The sequence below is a fragment of the Eumetopias jubatus genome, unplaced genomic scaffold (genome assembly GCF_037043125.1).
Source record: "Eumetopias jubatus isolate StellerSeaLion01/CBP00866 unplaced genomic scaffold, mEumJub1_p1.0 scaffold_45, whole genome shotgun sequence".
NCBI lineage: Eukaryota > Metazoa > Chordata > Mammalia > Carnivora > Otariidae > Eumetopias > Eumetopias jubatus.
This window is the reverse complement of record NW_028274851.1, coordinates 1,719,624-1,740,790: the sequence shown is the minus strand read 5'-3', so window position 1 is coordinate 1,740,790 and position 21,167 is coordinate 1,719,624. Positions and strand designations below refer to the sequence as shown.

Sequence of the window (21,167 nt, the reverse complement as noted above, 5' to 3'; positions counted from 1 at the left end):
TTTTTAATGTAACAGGTAATAAAGATCTATCCTGAAATTTTCCATGCCATAAAATCTAAACATTGATTTTTAACTGGAAACAATCATAAATGGTAGAGAGTTTGCATACAATTTTTAAATGCTGCATTTTTAAAAGTGTGTTCCATAGAACACTGCTTTCAAGGGTTGCTAACAGGTGTTTCACTTACATAGGACGCGAGCTTTTCAGAGCTTTTATTTTAATGGGCTAGTATGCAATACCATGACCCAAGAAGAGATCTAATTACTGTATTTCCTACCATCATTTCACTGCAGAGTTTCTTTTTTTGTTCAATATATTTTAGGAAAGACTACTGTGAATGATGTTGCAGATTTCAGATTGGTTAACTTATCCTTTGCTGATATTTTTCCTACTTTGTGAATAAGAGATATTTTTTCACATAATATTTCATATAACTCCCCAAATACCTCACTGAACTTATATTTCAGGTTGAATATGTATGTACATATATATATATATCTTACATATATATATATATATATATAATAGGTAGATATGATGGCTTCCAATCTATTTGATAGCCATTAAGTGTTATATATTCATTGTGATTGTAATTTATAGACCTAAAATTTATTTATATGTTCAATTGCAAAACATTTTAAAAATAAAAATTCAAATGCTTATCATACACTAATAAAAACTTCATATTAAAATATAAACTCAAACCAGTCTAGAAATTTGGGATTTGGAAACATCCAAAAATTAAAGTTAAAAGTTGTATTAGTTTTGTGATTTCGTTAGATTTTTTTGAGCTTTAATCACTAACCATACAAATCTAAACTGTGAGATAAAATATTGCATCTATTAAAAGTACATTTTCTCTCTTTTTTAAATATTTATTTATTTATTTGAGAGAGAGAGAATGAGTGGGGAGGGGCAGAGGGAGAGAGAATCTCAAGCAGATTCCCCGCTGAGCTCAGAGCCCAAGGCAGGGCTCAATCTCATGACCCTGAGATCATGACTTGAGATGAAACCAAAGGTTGGATATTCAATGGACTGCGCCACCCAGGTGTCCCTATAAGTACATTTTCTTTATTTAAAAAAAATTAAAAATTTATTTGACAGCGAGAGAGGGAACACAAGCAGGGGGAGTGGGAGAGGGAGAAGCAGACTTCCCGCTGAGCAGGGAGCCTGATGTGGGCCTCGATCCCAGGACCCTGGGACCATGACCTGAGCTGAAGACAGATGCTTAACAACTGAGCCACCCAGGCATCCCTATAAGTACATTTTCACATGAAATTATTTTATGCCCCTTTGGAAAAAAAAAAAAAAAGAAAAAGTGCAGGTCAAGTGATTTTATGTAAGGTGTTAAATGCAGATTCCCTTCTTCCTCAGAAGGAAGAAGCGAAATGACTGCAAGGACCTTGAAAGGTCAAGGAAAATTTAGGCCAAAACCAAGAATGCAACAAAAGAAGAATTAACAGAAGCAAAGAAGACACAATGAAAAGGAAATTCTTTGAAAAGGGAAGGAAAAAAAATGACAGTTTAGGTCATTGGAGATTTAATTGACTCCTCAAAGTCAGAAGAACAAAGCAGTCTGAAGACCTTTTACAACAGTCCTATTGAGATTTTACCCCAGCCATTAACATATCTTCCTAATTACGCTAGGCAACTCTCAGACAGGCTACTGTTAAACCCTGCACTTTTTGAGAAAAATAATTGGATAATGGCTTGAAAACAATTAGGAGGATCATTGGATAAGAGATTCTGTATTATTTACCTGTGAGACCATGGTAAGTCTATTTCAGAAGTTAAAGCCCAGTTATAAATAATTATGAAAAATAACTTTCCTGAAGATGTAACACTCTTCTTGATTGGTGAACTAGAAATACGATTCTATGCATCTCTGGATAATTTACTATGCATGAATAATGTTAAATAACTCTTTGACCTTTAAAACTTTAGGTGTACAACAGCTGCATATACAGTCGACCTTGGCCCTTATCAACACTTAAAATGCAAGACTGAATGGGTCATGAGACCTCACATGATCACCCCTGAGTTTCAGGTAGCTCCCAACAACAGAAATAATCAAGAGAATGTCTTGGATAAACCTAGCTTCTGTTGAAGATTATCAAAATTATAGGACAAAATAGATTTTGAAGTTAAGATTTCTAATTTGGAGCATCTACACCGATGAAAAAATTTTTTGATGAAATTTTTAAAGTAGTGACCACAGCCCACTACATTTTAGGCTCAGGAGCAGGACATAGTTGTATCCACGTGCAGGCATTGATCTAAGGGGGACTGACTGGTTTAATTAGGTTAATGGAGCAGTTCTTCAAATAAGCACTCTATTTCTGAATTCTGAAGAATTTCTGTATCTCCCAGTCAGTTATGCTTGTTTCTCAATTTTATTGGTAGTGTGAATTTTAAGACTTGACCCTCCTACTTCCAAAAAAGATTAGATTTCATTTTTTTCTACGTGTTTATTAGGTGTTAAAGATAGAGGAGAACTTATCAGAGGATAGTTCAAAATGTCCAACCTGTTCTGTTTTGTTTTTATTTTTTAATTGTTATGTTAATCACCATACATTACATCATTAGTTTTTGATGTAGTGTTCCATGATTCATTGTTTGTGCATAACACCCAGTGCTCCACGCAGAATGTGCCCTCTTTAATACCCATCACCAGGCTAATCCATCCCCCCACCCCCCTCCACTCTAGAAACCTCAGTTAGTTTTTCAGAGTCCACCCTCTCTCATGGTTCGTCTCCCCCTCTGACGTACTCCCCTTCATTCTTCCCCTCCTGCTATTTCTTCTTTTTTTTCTTAACATATATTGCATTATTTGTTTCAGAAGTACAGATCCGTGATTCAACAGTCTTGCACAATTCACAGAGCTCACCATAGCACATACCCTCCCCAGTATCTATCACCCAGGCCCCCCATCCCTCCCACCCCCACCACTCCAGCAATCCTCAGTTTCTTTCCTGAGGTTAAAAATTCCTCATATCAGTGAGGTCATATGATACATGTCTTTCTCTGATTGACTTATTTCACTCAGCATAACACCCTCCAGTTCCATCCATGTCATTGCAAATGGCAAGATCTCATTCCTTTTTATGGTTGCATAATATTCCATTGTGTATATATACCACTTCTTCTTTATCCATTCATCTGTCGATGGACATCTTGGCTCTTTCCACAGTTTGGCTATTGTGGACATTGCTGCTATACACATCGGGGTGCACGTACCCCTTCGGATCCCTACATTTGTATCTTTGTGGTAAATATCCAGTAGTGTAATTGCTGGATCATATGGTAGCTCTATTTTCAACTGTTTGAGGAACCTCCATACTGTTTTCCAGAGGGGTTACACAAGCTTGCCTTCCCACCAACAGTGTAGGAGGGTTCCCCTTTCTCCACATCCCCGCCAACATCTGCCATTTCCTGACTTGTTAATTTTAGCCATTCTGACGGGTGTGAGGTGGTATCTCATTGAGGTTTTGATTTGGATTTCCCTGATACCGAACAATGTGGAACACTTTTTCATGTGTCTGTTGGCCATTTGGATGTCTTCTTTGGAAAAATGTCTGTTCATGTCTTCTGCGCATTTCTTGATTGGATTATTTGTTTTTTGGGTGTTGAGTTTGATCAGTTCTTTATAGCTTTTGGATACTAGCCCTTTATCTGATATGTCATTTGCAAATATTTTCTCCCATTCTGTCGGTTGTCTTTTGGTTTTTGACTGTTTCTTTTGCTGTGCAAAAGATTTTATCTTGATGAAATCCCAATAGTTCATTTTTGCCTTTGCTTCCCTTGCCTTTGGCGATGTTTCTAGGAAGAAATTGCTGCAGCTGAGGTCGAAGAGGTTGCTGCCTGTGTTCTCCTTTGGGATTTTGATGGACTCCTGTCTCACGTTTAGGTCTTTCTACCATTTGGAGTCTATTTTTGTGTGTGGTGTAAGGAAATGGTCCAGTTTCATTCTTTTGCATGTCGCTGACAAATTTTCCCAATACCATTTGTTGAAGAGACTGTCTTTATTCCATTGGACATTCTTTCCTGCTTTGTCAAAGATGAGTTGACCATAGAGTTGAGGGTCCATTTCTGGGCTCTCTATTCTGTTCCATTGATCTTTGTGTCTGTTTTTGTGCCAGTACCATACTGTCTTGATGTTGACAGCTTTGTAATAGTGCTGGAAGTCCGGAATTGTGATGCCGCCAGCTTTGCTTTTCTTTTTCAATGTTCCCCTGGCTCTTCGGGGTCTCTTCTGGTTCCATACAAATTTTAGGATTATTTGTTCCATTTCTTTGAAAAAAGTGGATGGTATTTTGATGGGGATTGCATTGAATGTGTAGATTGCTCTAGGTAGCATTAATATCTTCACAATATTGGTTCTCCCAATCCATGAGCATGGAACGTTTTTCCATTTCTTTGTGTCTTCTTCAATTTATTTCATGAGTATAGTTTTCTGAGTACAGATCCTTTGCCTCTTTGGTTAAATTTATTCCTAGGTATCTTATGGTTTTGGGTGCCATTGTAAATGGGATCGACTCCTTGATTTGTCTCTCTTCTGTCTTGTTGTTTGTGTATAGGAATGCCACTGATTTCTGTGCATTGATTTTATATCCTGCCACTTGACTGAACTCCTGTATGAGTTCTAGCAGTTTTGGGGTGGAGTCTTTTGGGTTTTCCACATAAAGTATCATATCATCTGCAAAGAGTGAGAGTTTGACTTCTTCTTGCTGATTTGGATGCCTTTGATTTCTTTTTGTTGTCTGATTGCTGTGGCTAGGACTTCTAATACTATTTTGAATAGCAGTGGTGATAGTGGACATCGCTGCCACGTTAATGACCTTAGGGGGAACGCACTCAGCTTCCCCATTGAGGATGATATTCGCTGTAGGGTTTTCATAGATGGCTTTTATGATATTGAGGTAGGTACACTCTATCCCTATACTCTGAAGAGTTTTGATCGAGAAAGAATGCTGTACTTTGTCAAATGCTTTTTCTGCATCTATTGAGGGGATCATATGATTCTTGTTCTTCTTTTGTTAATGTATTGTATCACATTGAATGATTTGCGGATGTTGAACCAACCTTGCAGCCCAGGGATAAATCCCACTTGGTCATGGTGAATAATCCTTTTAATGTAATGTTGGATCCTATTGGCTAGTATTTTGGTGAGAATATTTGCATCTATGTTCATCAAGAGTATTGGTCTGTAATTCTCCTTTTTGATGGGGTCTTTGCCTGGATTTGGGGTCAAGGTAATGGTGGCCTCATACAATGAGTTTGGAAGTTTTCCTTCCATTTCTATTTTTTGGAACAGTTTCAGGAGAATAGGTATTAATTCTTCTTTAAATGTCTGATAGAATTCCCCTGGGAAGCCATCTGTCCCTGGGCTTTTATTTGTTGGGAGATTTTTGATGACTGCCTCAATTTCCTTAGTGGTTATAGGTCTGTTCAGGTTTTCTATTTTTTCCTGGTTCAATTTTGGTAGTTGATACGTCTCTAGGAATGCACCCATTTCTTCCAGGTTATCTAATTTGCTGGCATAGAGTTGCTCATACTATGTTCTTATAATTGTTTGTATTTCTTTGGTGTTGGTTGTGATCTCTCCTCTTTCATTCATGATTTTGTTGATTTGGGTCATTTCTCTTTTCTTCTTGATAAGTCTGGCCAGGGGTTTTTCAATCTTGTGAATTCTTTCAAAGAACCAGCTCCTAGTTTCGTTGTTCTGTTCTACTTTTCTTTTGGTTTCTATTTCATTGATTTCTGCTCTGATCTTTATGATTTCTCTTCTCCTGCTGGGTTTAGGCTTTCTTTGCTATACTTTCTCTAGCTCCTTTAGGTGTAGAGTTAAGTTGTGTATTTGAGACCTTTCTTGATTCTTGAGAAAGGCTTGTATTGCTTTATACTTTCCTCTCAGGACTGCCTTTGCTGTATCCCAAAGATTTTGAACAGTTGTGTTTTCATTTTCATTGGTTTCCATGAATTTGTTTAATTCTTCTTTAATTTCCTGGTTGACCAATTCATTCTTTCGTAGGATGCTCTTTAGCCTCCATGTATTTGAGTTCTTTCCGACTTTCCTCTTGTGATTGAGTTCTAGTTTCAAAGCATTGTGGTCTGAAAATATGCCGGGAATGATCCCAATCTCTTGGTATCAGTGGAGACCTGATTTGTGACCTAGGATGTGATCAATTCTGGAGAATGTTCCATGGGCACTAGAGAAGAAAGTGTATTCCGTTGCTTTGGGTTGGAATGTTCTGAATATGACTGTGAATTCCATTTGGTCCAGTGTTTCATTTAAAGTCTTTATTTCCTTGTTGATCTTTTGCTGAGATGATCTGTCCATTTCAGTCAGAGGGTCTTAAAGTCCCCCACTATTATTGTATTGTTGTCAATGTGTTTCTTTGCTTTTGTTATTAATTGCCTTATATAATTTACTGCTCCCATGTTTGGGGCATAGATATTTACAATTGTTAGATCTTCTTGTTGGATAGACCCTTTAAGTAAGATATAGTGTCCTTCTTCATCTCTTATTACAGTCTTTGTTTTAAAATCTAGTTTGTCTGATATAAGGCTTGCCACCCCAGCTTTCTTTTGGTGTCCATTAGCATGGTAAATTGATTTCCACCCCCTCACTTTCAATGTGGGGGTGTCTTTGCGTCTAAAATGAGTCTCTTGCAGACATCATATTGATGGCTCTTGTTTTTTAATCCAATCTGATAGCCTGTGTCTTTTGACTGGGGCATTTAGCCCATTTATATTCAGGTTAACTATTGAAAGATACGAATTCAGTGCCATTGTATTGCCTGTAAGGTGACTGTGACTGTATATTGTCTGTGTTCCTTTCTGATCTATGCTGCTTTTAGGCTCTCTCTTTGCTTAGAGGACCCCTTTCAATATTTCTTGGAGGGCTGCTTTTGTGTTTGGAAATTCCTTTAGTTTTTGTTTGTCCTGGAAGCTTTTTCTCTCTCCTTCTATTTTCAATGACAGCCTAGCTGGATATTGTATTCTTGGCTGCATATTTTTCTCGTTTAGTGCTCTGAAGATATCATGCCAGTCCTTTCTGGCCTGCCAGGTCTCTGTGGATAGGTCTGTTGCCAATCTAATGTTTCTACCCTTGTAGGTTACATATCTCTTCTCCCGAGCTGCTTTCAGGATTTTCTCTTTGTCTCTGAGACTCGTAAGTTTTACTATTAGATGTCGGGGTGTTCACCTATTTTTATTGATTTTGAGAGGCGTTCTCTGTGCGTCCTGGATTTTGATGCCTGTTTCCTTCCCCACATTAGGGAAGTTCTCTGCTATAATTTGCTCCAATATACCTTCTGCCCCTCTCTCTCTTTCTTCTTCTTCTGGGATCCCAATTATTCTAATGTTGTTTCATCTTATTGTATCGGTTGTCTCTCGAATTCTGCCCTCGTGATCCTGTAGTTGTTTCTCTCTTTTTCTCAGCCTCTTTATTTTCCATCATTTGGTCTTCTATATCGCTGATTCTCTCTTCTGCCTCATTTAGCCTAGCAGTTAGTGCCCCCATTTCATTGCACCTCATTAATAGCCTTTTTGATTTCGACTTAGTTAGATTTTAGTTCTTTTATTTCTCCAGAAAGGGTTTCTCTTCCACGCTTTTTTCAAGCCCAGCTAGTATCTTTAAAGTCATGATTCTGAACTCTAGGTCCGACATCGTACTAATGTCCATATTTAGTAGGTCCCTGGCAGACGGTACTACCTCTTGTTCTTTTTGCTGAGGTGACTTTTTTTGTCTTGTCATTTTGTCCTTCCAGTAAGTGGTCGCTTCTCTGTTCAGAGAGTTGTTGCTACTCTCTTCTTCTATCTTCTCTTGAGTTCGTAGTTGTTCACAATGGTTTGATCCCTATTCAGCTGAATTCCTGAGACCAGACGAAATCCAGGTCTCCTACTCCTCCGCCATCTTGCTCCGCCCCCAACCGTGTTCTTAATAAATGTTTTCTGGAGATCTCTCTTAGTAGAAAGAAATACGTCTCAGTGGTTCTGTTCGTATCCTAAGTGTTTTTGAAACTACTGTATAGTATTATTGTTTTCCTTCACGTTAGGGTATTTTCACAGGATATCCCTATCCCTGCAACGGAGTTCTGGTTATAGATGTGTATGTTTATTTTCACTTTACAGGAGAAAAGCCAAGAATCAGTAGTCAATTAACTTTTGACTAGTGTGCAGTATTTAGCTCAGGACCATAATTTTAGAAATAAACCATGATCCATGTTTTGAGCCTCACGATAGGCCAGATACTGTTCAAAGCACTGTAGATGTAATGTCTAATTTTATTCTGGAATGAATCCTAGAAGGCAGTTTCATGGACTTCATTTCCAGTTATGGAAACTGAGGTTTAAACAGTGCAATGACTTGTTCAGGGACCTGGGACTCAAGTGATGAGCTGAGATTTTCATTCAGGTCAGTTTTACTCCCTGTTTTTCCTGCTCTCTGTAGTTCCCTAGGAGTATTTGCTGGAATGACCTCCTAGTAACGATTGCTGGGAATCCTTGTTTTCTCCATGTCTCTTTCTTTATAAAGGTCTCCCCATTGTTTAAATGGATCTCTTCTTACATAGAAACATGGAAAGAGAAAAACACTCTGTAAAGATTTAGCAGTGTCTTATGGTATATTCTACAGCAGGGTGAGATAACAAATAAACAGAAAAAATGTCTATTATAAATGGCGTTATTGGGGATGTGTGTGTGTGTATATATATATATATATATATGTGTGTGTGTGTGTGTGTATATATATATATGTATATATATATATGCTGGCCGTCAGACAACTGGGGGGCTAGGGCTTCCAATCCCCGATGTAGTTGAAAATCTGCATATTAATTTGCCTCCTATTAACTTAACTACTAAGAGCCTACTGTTGACCAGGAGCCTTACCGATAACACGAACAGTTGATTAACACATATTTTGTATGTTATATGCATTATATAGTGTATTCTTACAATAAACTAAGATAGGGAGAAAAGTGTTATTGAGAAAATCATAAGGAAGGGAAAATACTTTTACAGTGCTGTACTGTTAAAAAATCCGCATGTAAGTGGACCCCGTGGTGTTCAACGGTCAACTGCACACACACATGTATATAGCGGCATCCATATAACTCTTACACTATTACATGAAAGCGTGTGATTATTCCTACATTCTCCCTAACTTTAAGGTATAAATGTGATTGTGAGTTTCTTCTCAGAAGGAATGCCCTTCTCCCCTAACTGATACATAGATATGTGACCATAGATTATTCTGATGTGGATCACCAAACTAAATCTTATAAACCATTGTAGAGAAATTTAGGGTGCTAGAATAGCATTTAATAACCAGTTATTGCCACAGAACACTAACACAGGGCTAGAATCTGCCTCTGCTGCCTAACCACACTTGGACATAGCGCAGGGACAGGGAATCCCGGCCTTTGAATTCATTCATCTCACCTTGGAGACAAGTAACAGGAAGCCCCAAACCATTTATGCACCTAGTCACAAAGCACGGTGTAAATCTAACTTATGAAAAACTACCTTAGAGGGTTATGTGGTGTGCATTTCCATGTTGTAAATTTTTTCCCTGTTTTTGTGCGCATGTGACATTTATTTTATTTCTATGTGAGAGAAGCACACCAGGCGTACTTCTGCATCATTTTCTGTACCTGAGTCTCTCTTTATGGTTGCCCCTCTCCTGTTGCATTTTCCCTCTGACTCTATTACACTTTTTCCCCCACCACCCCAATTTCTAATTCTTTCTGTTGTTAGTTTTCTGCTTCCTTTAGCCATAATATAAAATGAAATTGTAAAGGTAACTCTGAGTTGCTTTTGAGCTCTTCCTGTGATATGACAGCAAAAACTAATTTGCTTTTATTTCTGTAGCTTTTCGTTGATTCTTTTTATGGACCAGATGCCCATTAAAACAAAGAATGGGGCAGAAGTCCACATCTTGTGCCTTTCTGTGACTGTTTTGAACTGAATCCATGAAATCAATGTATGACAATCAGCAGTTTAGAAGTTGGATTCCATCAGTTTATTTTAATGGAGTTTGTCTTGTGTTTTAAATTGAATCGGCGCTCTTTGTTGCTCTAACACGAAGTAGCAGTATGTTCATAATAGGAGATTTTTCTTATGTCTTATGTATACCAATATAAATCTTCTCATAGGCTGGTCACAATTCTTAAATATTCTGTTTGACCCATAATCCATCTGCTTAAGTCTCATACATACCATTAACCCACCAATATTTGAGACAATGAATTCATTGCAGATTTCAGGATGTATTCCTCCTGTCACTGTTAATGCTAATAGATCTGCATTTCGACCTGTCTTGTAGCACCATTTCACTGGAAAGAAAATTAATTTTTAGTGACCTAATCCTTCATTTTCTTTATGTCTGATTTTCACTTGATTTAGAAAAGATAATGTTTGGGTGAGCACATTGTTATCTACAACTTAGTCTTTTTCAAAGCAGCATTTCTAACCCATCTGCTAAGCCATTGTTTGCATTAGTTTGGTGTCGACTCTGAGAAGTGTCTATTTTATTTCCTTGATTTCTAGGGATAATACAGACTCATCTTACCAACACTGCCCTCAGTGACACTGACCAAGGTTCTCAGGTGGTCATTAGCCACAGTCCCCTCCCGGTAGAAAGGGTGGGACTGCAAAAAAGCTCATCCTAGCTACATCTTTATGTGCAATTACATCTCCTGCACTTTGTAACTGAAGATGAAAGATAATCATCATACGTAACTACTGATGGCCTCTGATGGAGCTATTATGGATGATTGTTCTCTTCTTTTTTTTTTTATTTTTACAGTGAACAAAGAAAAAGATGCAGCTAATATATGGCTATTTTTAAAAAGAGGCTAATGTGACGTAGATAAAGAGGAATTTAAAACAGCTAGTTGATGAGACTCTAAAGGATGTGATTTGTCATAGACATAATATGTTCCTCAAATATTTATAAAGGCTTAATAATAGGTGTGCTCTAGATATTTCATTCCCTTCAAGCCCCCAAAATCTAGGTAATATTCATTAGTTTAAATAGTTAATAATTTAGTAGGCTTAAATAAACTAAGATGATATTTCAGGACTATTCAGTGAGACCAGGTTTTATAAATGATGCAAGCAAAGCATCTATTTTCATTTATTATGAATATAAACATAGGAATTCTATTTACCGAATGGTCTCGTGAGAGACCATTCAATTTCATTTTCAAATCTGTCCTCATTTTTAAGCCTATTCTCATTTTAAAATCTGTCCTTAAATAGTGTAACCATTTGTATGTGTATATATAGGCAGAAACATACACATTTATATACATACACACATAATTGGAACTAAATAGGTAAATATTATGTAAGTAGGTTTGTAAGCTTCTGTGCTAAGCTCTAGGAACTAATCAAGATAAGATGGCACTTTACTATGCCATTACTTACATAACAAAGCTACCCTGTTCCATGTGTATCAAGCAGATAATCACCTTGGAATTTTGCTGTTCGGTAAATAAATATTTTAGGGAGAAATTTAGAAACCCTGTTGGACTGTATTTATTCAGCACACATTCTAATGATACCCAGCATTTTGCAAATGGGGATTTATGGCTTGTGGAACATTTGTGGTGCAGTGAAAATCTATAAATTGCGATTAACACAACAAAGCTGGAATATGCAGGAAGTTGTGATTTCACTATCCTTCTGCTGAGCGGCTTACAAGTGTGGTGGTGGGGTGTCTGGTATTCTAGTCCTAGCTGCATATTTTATTTCCATGCAGTGGTTACGTCTCATTCAGTGAAGTGACAGATACATCTGCTAGACGTCTCTTTCAGTGGGTGAGGAACATTGCTTGCTTTAGAGAGCACTTACTAAGGACAGTAATTTGCACTGACTTGAAAAGCAGGCGTTAGATGTCTTCCGTGTATAAGCTATTCCCAAGTTGTGAGATAAATCACTTTATAATCTGTACTGGTTCTTCCAGTCCAATGGCTGGGAAATTACTAATCAAATATAGCTGTTCAAAGAGCTTGACTTGGTATCATATAGTTGACCTTAGCACAGAGAATGTTTTGCTGGAAAAATTGTAAACTCCACTGAAATATGTCCCAGTCTGTCCCTGGGTGTTTTGCACTATTTCCACTGATTTTCCTGATCTTGGTCATCTTATGAGTATTTTTGGAATGGAAGAGACTTCTCAGTATGAGGTGTTAGGCTTTACATGTTTGACAACACAGAATGGCCCATTTTGACATAATCATGGTAATTTCTGGGTGCTGGTTTTAAAAAGTCAGACGTACTTGGTTTTCCCTTTTTTGATTTTTCTTATATTACTGTAACTTAGATGAGACAGTCCCTTCATTTGAGTACTTTATCACATATTGATGTCAAAGTCTCTGTCTCTCTTTCTGGCTCTTTCCATGCATAGATATAATAAAGGCACAGATACACAGACAGAGATGTTTACAGATATTGTGAGGGGCGTATGTGTGCATATACACATACAATAAAGCTTGACCTAATGGTGTTGCAATATCTACCTGTTCCCTCTCCTAATATGCTCATAATATTTCCACCGTGGCTAAAGAAGGGGGAACAGGAAACAAAGAGGTCACCACAATGGGGGCACTTGCTGTCTGGAAAGCATTCCCGGAGGGCATAGAACAGAAGGGTTCAAAGACCAAACCAAGAAGATGGGATTGCCGAGACAATCACATCAATGTAAACATGCAGTGCGAAGTAGGAGGAAGAAAGTGGTAGGTAACATACTTAGGATGGGGTGCCAGAGGAGGGGGGCAGCTTGTGATCAAGTAAGGTAGACCTGTTGGCCTTTGGTGGGAAACTCGTCCAGGTGGCCAGACACCTGCTAGTCTGGTATTTATATAATTCAGTGTACTATCAGTGTTTTAATGCAGTGATACAAAATAGTAGGGAATATACTAGTAGAATATGTGTATTATATTTCTGCATATAACTACAAGTACACAAGTCAATGAGAGAAACCATTCTATATATTTTCTAGGAATACCTATTTGCTGCTTTTCTTATTAATGTTGTGTGTTTCAGACATGCAGAAATAGGCCCCAGAGCCTTAAGAAATAGTTTTGAAGGAAACTTAAAACGGAAACAATCACATCTACTATTCTTCTCCCCAGTGAACCAGGAAGGCCTGCCATTTTTTTTTCTTAATTTCAGGATGGAAAACTTTGTATAGGATCCCAGATGTTCTGAAAGTAGATAATTAGAGAACCAGTGATTTAGTCTGAAGAAAATAATAATAGGACAACTAAATAACTATTTTAAGGCTATAAGTGGACAGTATATGGAAGATGGCATCTAGTGATACTTAATTTACTGGAGTTGCTATTTTTACCCCTCGAGGTCTGACTGGTGACTAATTCTTGGGGGAGGAGGAGGAAGAGGTTTAAGAGCACTTTAACTGGATATTTCTTATTTGTATAGATAATTGATTTTCTCATTTTTATCATTCTCTTGTATTATGTTTAGGACATTTACAAAATATATAAAATGGTTTCAAATGATTTGTTGGATGCCAGAAAATGATTAATTCATTTTTCTTTGTTTAGGATAAAATTTGACACCTATTGATTAAAAAATTATCAAAACAGATGTGCTTCTTGTTATTCTTTGCAGCGTCCTCTGAGGCTCTCTGGAGGTTAGAAATTCTATGATGATTTCACTTGCCTCAGTTCTCTCTCTCAAAACCTCATAATCAATCCGTTCTCATAGCCACACAGATAAAATCCAATTCCCTAAGAAACTATATGACTTTCTTTTTTATTATTTTATTTTTAATTGTGGTAAAAAAAAAACCCACATAACCTAAAATTTACCTTCCTAGCCATTTTAAGTGTACAGTTCTGTATTGACTAGGATATTCACACTGTTCTGTAACTGATCTCTAAAACTTCTTCAAAAGTCCCTTACAAAACTGCAACCCCAAAGCAGGTAGACAACTTCCCGTTTCCTCTTTCCCCAGCCCCTGACAGCCACCACTCTGTGAGACTTTCTTCCTCTGACTCCTGTCTCTGCTTTTTGGATTTTCTCTAACTCATCTCAAAACCTGCCGTTCAGGCACACAAAACTTCCCATTCCCCATTCAGGCTCCAGTTTTAAGATCTTCATCCGCATTCTTTCCCCAGCCATTGTATGGTTAACTTCTGACTCAACTTTCAGATACAGACTTACAAGACTCTCCCAGAATGGGAGATGTACACCTACTATGTGCTCCTATATGCACCCTTCATTTCCAGCTATCACAACAATTAGCTTAAAACTTTTTTTTTTGATAGAATGTGAGTGCTTCAAAAGTCAAACCAATAGCTACATAAAGAAGAACATCTAGTCCAGCCCATCATTTTATTCTTGGCACCATAGCACACACTAAATAAATAATTGTTGACTGGATAAGCGGGTCAGTGTTCAAAATACCTTTGAGCATTTGAATATTCTTTTGTCACCTACTGGCTGTGTGCCCTTGGATACATAAAGATGATGATGTTGATGATATTAATTACAACATTAATGACAGCAAGCAGCCCTGGCTGTCACTGACACAACACTTCCTATGTATGAGGCACTTTTTAAACCTTTACATGCATTAACTCATTTACTCTTCCTAATAACCCTATTCATGAGGTACTATGATTAAGCCTGTTGACAGATAAGTAGAGAGGACAGGAATGCAGAGTGATTTGTTCAAGGTTACTTAGCTCCAAAGAACAGAATTGTTCCTGGAATCAGACACTTTGAATCTGAACTCATGTTCAGAAATATCACTGCTTTCTGGGGTGGACCTCTGTTTCTTTATTTATAATAAGGGTTATTGTAACTATTTCAAAATTGGGTGATGAGCATTAAGTGTTCTAATCTATGCGAGTGGCTTAGCACAGGGCCTGATTTGTAATGATAGTTTAAGAAATAACAGCATTTATTGTTGAAATATATGTCAAGTGCCTTGTTTGGTGTTTATAAGCCTGTAGGCTTTCAATAAACGCGAGCTGCCTCTTCTCTCTTTCTCCTTAATTAGAGCAAGTCAGAGGCAACTACTGGTGCCGAGGGGTTAGGTCAGGAGCATACTGCAGTGGCCACCAAGATGAAGGGTAATAACTTGTACAAGCTGGGGAAGAAGAGCACAAGTTTCAGAAAACAGCCTCCTGTAACTGTGCGCTCATGCTTTGCTGGGATTGTGATAAAAACATCTGCCATTTGAATAATATTTCTAATTTTGAAAGCATGTTCAATTTCTCATGTCATTTTTATCTCATGGTTGGCCTTGGGAGAAAAGACATAATATCCCAATTCCCATGTTACAAAGAATCCTCAGTGACTTACCAAAGATAAGAGCAGTTTGGGTACAAAGAAGAACTAGAAATTGTTGTTAATGTCAAAAGGTAATTCATCCTCAAACCGGGATGTTTTTGAGAGTGGAAGAGGAAAGGTAACGGTTAAGTTAGGAGAACAGACATAAACTGGGTCTGTCCAGGGTCCGGGAGGACGTATGGGACCCCTTTCTTCTGCTCAGCAGATTCTCCCTTCTCTTTTTCACCTTTTCTCTTGCCCCACAAGCATCACACTGACTTAAAATATTCTTCTTCCTTGATCCAGAGAATGAGTTCTCCTTCTCAGGGTGTCCATAGTTCCATTTGCTATATACACAACGTTCTACATTGTGAAAATCAAACATTATCTATTTGAAAAGAATGAGAAATTGACCCTGATGCAATGACTACACACACACCTATGTGTGTACGTGTGTGCATGCATGTGGGTGTGTTTGAGATAAAGGATGAGAGGCTAGCATACTTGGCTTGGTTTGCTTCTACGATGGAACTTCCCTTTTGCTCTATTGAACCTCCTTTTTTATCAGTTACGTTGAATCATGTATTAATTTCCTTATAATGCCATAACAAAGTGCCATAAACTAGATGTCTTAAAAGAACAGACATATATTGTCTTACAATGCTGAAAGCTAGAAGTCCAAAATCAAGTTGTTTGTGGGGGTTGGTATTTTCACAGGCTTTTGAGGGAGAAACTCCTCAATCTCTGTCCTAGCCTCTGGTCACACCCATGCTTACTTTGCCTTACAGATAAGACACATCACTTCAGTCTTCCCTGTCTTCACATGTCATCTCCTGTGTGTCTGTGTCTTTACAATGGTCATCTACAGTCATATTGAATTAGGGACCCATCCTGCTCCAGTATTGTCCTCATCTTGATCTTATGTTTGCAATGGTCCTACTTCCAAATCAGGTCACAATCTGAAGGACTAGGGGTTAGAAATTCAACTTTTTTTTTTTTTTTTGTGGCAGGGGGCCATTATAACAATTAGTAAGAACAACCAAAACCAATCATATATGGAAGAATTTGCCAGTGTTGCAGCCTGTATCAGTCTCTCTTTTGCGATAATCTGTGTCTTAGGAAAGCAAGAAAATATAAGAACTAGTTGTGTCTGCTGAAGATATAACCTCATAGTGACCGTCCCTGTTCATTACCTGGTGACAGGATACAATTTCATAGACAAGAATGATAAATAGAGTTACTACAAAATTAGTGTTTTGCCTAAATTATTTTCTTCACCTGTTGTGTTTAAAAGACATGAAAATTATTTTCCTTTTAAAATTAACAAAATTATATTAGTGCTCTATTGATAAATGTATTTATTTACATAATGTCTTAGTCGTGAATAGTTGTTGATTGAAATGGGAAATAGTTTGGTATTTTAATAGAATTATAGATTATTACAAGATAGATCGTTTACACTCCCGAATGTTGAGAATGACAAAGAAGTTATTACTCTAACCTGCTCTGGCTTTACATAAACTACAGAACATGGTGGTATCTGGATAGCTTCCACATTCCCTGCAGGACACAGCTGGGGGAAAGAGGCAATAGGGCCGAGCAAAAGGCACTCTGGGAAGAGTGACAGATCCTCTGGGAAGAGATCAGCAATCCCAAGCAATGAAGTCTCAAAGAGAGGGGCAAAAGTTAAAGCCACTGAAGGTAGCTCATTGAGGCACCAAACAAAGAGGATGGATGGAGGTGCTGAGCAGGCAGGATGGAGAAAGCACAGGTAGAGTGTTGGCTGATGGCTTCTGTGAATGTGGAAGGGCTGGGATTAGCACCTAGTGTGGCAGGCAGTCCCCAGGACTAGTTGGAGTATGGGTCTGGACTCACGAGAACCAGGTTCATGTGCAAGACCTCAGAAGCACGCATTGCCCCCTTTCCTCTACCCACTTCTACCAAGATAAAGGGGCATCCTTAAAAGACCATTGCAAATAAGTGTCCTGACCTTGCAGCTTGCTATATCTTCTGAACCCACTGACTCTTTGGCATACGACGGAGTCTCTTACAAAACCCACAAGCATCCTTCGTGCCTCTGCTTGGAGACCTCCATGGTTCCCCACCAGGCAACTGACAATGTTCCTCTCTGATAAAATTCAGTTTTTCAGAGTTCAGCCTGCATCTTTACAGATCTCCTCCTCTCCTTACTGTTCAAATAGACTTTCACTAGTACCTGTGGAGGGAATGAAATCCAGAATGTGAAGCTGTCCATATGTTGCTCCCCGTCTCCTCCGAATTGCTATTTCTCCCCAATGAAGACTCTGTATGATGGTGATGTTCCTTCTGTCCAGCAGCCTCTGACCCTTTCTCTCACGGCGACAACCTCCACGGAATGTCTTCCTTCCCTATTGCTGATACAGATGCTCTCGTACATTCTTACACGGGCTTGCTGCTTTCCTATCTTCCTGAGTTTATCTGGAGGGGCTGCACCCTGGTTCATGGTGCCTCATCACAACCCTGTTCCTGGTTCAAAGCACAGACTGCATCCGGTGTCTCCTCAAAGCCTGTGTAGGGCAAAGCTTTTGTGTGAAGGTAAGTCTTCAGTCCAGAGTCACGTTTGCATCTGATGTTTTCCTCTACAGAGTAATTTTGAGTGAATATTTATCCTGAGGGACAACTGGAAGTGAACACACATGTCAGTTTGTAGCCTTTCATATGAAACTTATGCTAACAAGGCAACAAAGAATTCATGAGACTCATTGTGAAGATTTGTGTGACCACCATATCGGATATCATTACAACAAAATCAGATCCGTACACCTTTGATGGGGACCAAACGATTCATTTTGCTGTGCACCCGGGCTTCTGTCCTTGTTTACTGTGCACAAAGAGGAAGTGCAGATCTTCTCTCTGAGGTTAATTGTTGCTTTCACAGCTCACTCACCCTCTTCCCTTGCACCCTGTAGGATTGTCTCTGACCTAAGACGTTCTTGTGAAAATCGATATCCATGGCTTATGAGGGACAGGAATAATTCAAATGATGACGGACCCTTGGAGGTGGGCAGTATGGTTAAGCATGTGTGTTTTAAGATGACAGTTGTGAAGATAGAAAAGCTCTGTCTGGCCTTCCTGGGCTCCCAGTTACTTTACATTAAAATGTGGTGTGTCCATCATGATTTATCTACTTCTTTCTGTTTTACATGCATTTTTGTATTTATGCTTTTTACACAGTGACATTAAACAAATTTAATATTTTGTTATGATCGATTCAAGTGCAAGTCCACACTCTGCATCTTTGCTCCTCAAAGTACAGTCTCGACCAGCAACGTTGCATCACCAGAGAAGCTTTGAAAACCTGCAGATTTCAGATCAGGAGACCAAGAGAAGGGACTTCAGAGGCCTATTTACCTCAATCATGGAGTCTTCCTGAAAGGGGCTGCTCACTGAAGTTAACTCAGTTCTGGAACCTCCAAGATGATCTAGCTGGAAGCAGCCCTGAGAGCTCTAAGGAGTTCCTTCAAGAGCCACTGGAAGAGGGGAGACAGCTCAGTGTGCCCTAGAACCATTAGCTCTGTCTGCACGCCAGGATCCTGAAAATGAAAGAAAACAAAAACTTTTTTATCAAGCTTTGTCAGTGGAAAAGAACAGTTAACCATTCCCCCAGCTCCCCAGTCAACCACTCATCCAGTACCTCTAAGTACTGGCCAACCAGAAGATATGTCTGAGACATCAGAATTGTACATGGTTGTTGATGTCACCTACAATGCTGGTGTTCTCCAGGTGGAGAAAAGCGCCATGCACAGAAAGATCAGTTAATATGGATGGCCATGAAATGCGTTGAGGACAACTTAATGAACTTATTACTATTACTACTATTATTATTACTCTCACAGTATTACTGAATTTAGAATAAAAAGGAAACACTCAAAGGATGAAACAAAATCTGACCAGAGCCCAAACTGACCCCATGGGTTTAAGAGAGAAAACGAGAGAAGACCTGACCCTTGAGCAGATCAGAAGCAGTACGGTGAGCAATCCAGGTCCCTTTCCTCAGCTTTTTTTTTGCCAAGAGACCAAGTTTCAAGCAAAACAAGGTATCTGACGGGAGACATTTCCACCACCGAGACCCAGGTGGAGATGAAGAGACCAGCCTATGAATTAAAGATTGTGGCTGATCAGAATGAGAAACCTCTGAAAATTGAAATAGAAGTTAAATCACCTGGTAGTAATTCAGTATGTCTCTGTGACCTTAGTGTTTCTGAAGATGATTTATTGATCGAGGTCTCTGAGAAGTACAGATTACATCTGAATCTTCCAGAATCTGTGCATACTGAAATGACTACAGCAAAATTATCAAAGAGAAAGCTACATTAATCATCACAGTGCCACTGGTGGAAGTCAAGAGCATCATCTGCTTTGGGTTTTCAGTGCTAACGGCAGATGAATTACAGGACCTTCATGATGGGTGAAGAGGCAGTGGTTTATCTTAAATACCAGTTTTGTATTTTGTAAGAGTTCTTTTTTACCCAATGATGTTTTCTCATCAACTGTTTATCTTTTTTTTTTTAAACTCACTCTTTCTCCTTCTCAAACTTGATGTGAAGCAGAATCTACTAAAAACAGTATCGCCATGATACACTTTTTTTTGAAGGTCTTCCTAATGGTCTTAAAGTAACAAATATGATTTGGGAAATTCTGTTTGTTTTCAGGTAACATGGGAGGATTCTTGGCTTACTGGTTGAAAAAAAAATTTTTTTTGTCTAGGAAATTTTTACATCAGGAAATAAAAATAAAGATTTTTATTTTTATTTTTTAAAAATTATATTTACTTTATTTATTTAAAATAAATAAAATATTTTAAATAATTTATTTATTTCATTTATTTAAAACGAAGAAAGCAGAGTTCAGGTGCAGCCCTGAAGTACTACATCAAAGTTGTAATTCATAAGAAGCTTTTTCTTGATGTTTTCTATGCACATTAAAGTTTGAGCACTGTTCTGCATCTCTATGAAATATACTCTTCTTAGATGTGAATTAGTGTTTGGTTTTAAACATTGCCATTGTTTTTGGGAACGTAGAGCCCCCAGAAAAATAATTTAACATTTTACACACACAAAAATGTCTTCTAGCTTCCACCTGGCAGATAGAGATTTTACTTTGGGGTCACACAGATGAAATATTACAAAGAAACATTAGACATGATGTCTTTGGTTACCTGAAAAGCAAGATTTCATTAGACACTCTGTGTTTAATAGAACTAAATATTATTGAAAGTAGTTTTTTTTTCCTCAGTAGTGACCCATTTTTCCTTACTTGTAACATCTATATTTTATGTAGAAATCTATAATATTGTCATAGAATTGTATATAAATAAAAATTGTGTCCAGGTGAATTTACGGGGTCTGATTTTTATTGCTCCTTAAGTAACAGGGCTCCTAGTTGTCCTGCACACGATTTTATATTCTGACGAATGCTACCAACTGCAACTTTGGGTTAGTCCTAAGTCTGCAGTAGACTGTAACTTTTCTCCTACATGTTTATACATGTGTGCAAACACACCTGCACTCAAGCATATTTGAAATTAATTTTGAGCAGCTCTAATAGTTTTGTCTATAATGAACTAACCTAAGTTCATTACAGGAGCTGTGGCATTTATAGAGATAAGTAGAGGACAGTTCCTGCTTTCTGGACATTTATAAACTAGTATGCAAAAATAAATTGAACAGAAATCACTTTGGTATGAAATGCAACAAAAGAGCCCCTGATTACTTTTGGACAGGGTAATCAAAAATACATTCTTTGATAAACTGCTATTTAATTGAACTTTGAAAGATACATGATAGTCTAACAGGTAGAAAAAAGGAAGAGCATTT

General features: G+C 38.1%; 1 pseudogene; it reads left to right on the top strand.

Moving 5' to 3' along the window:
• The first annotated feature begins 18,709 nt into the window (after positions 1-18,709).
• On the top strand, positions 18,710-19,763 carry LOC148161884 (PIH1 domain-containing protein 2 pseudogene; annotated as a pseudogene).
• Positions 19,764-21,167: the final 1,404 nt, after the last annotated feature.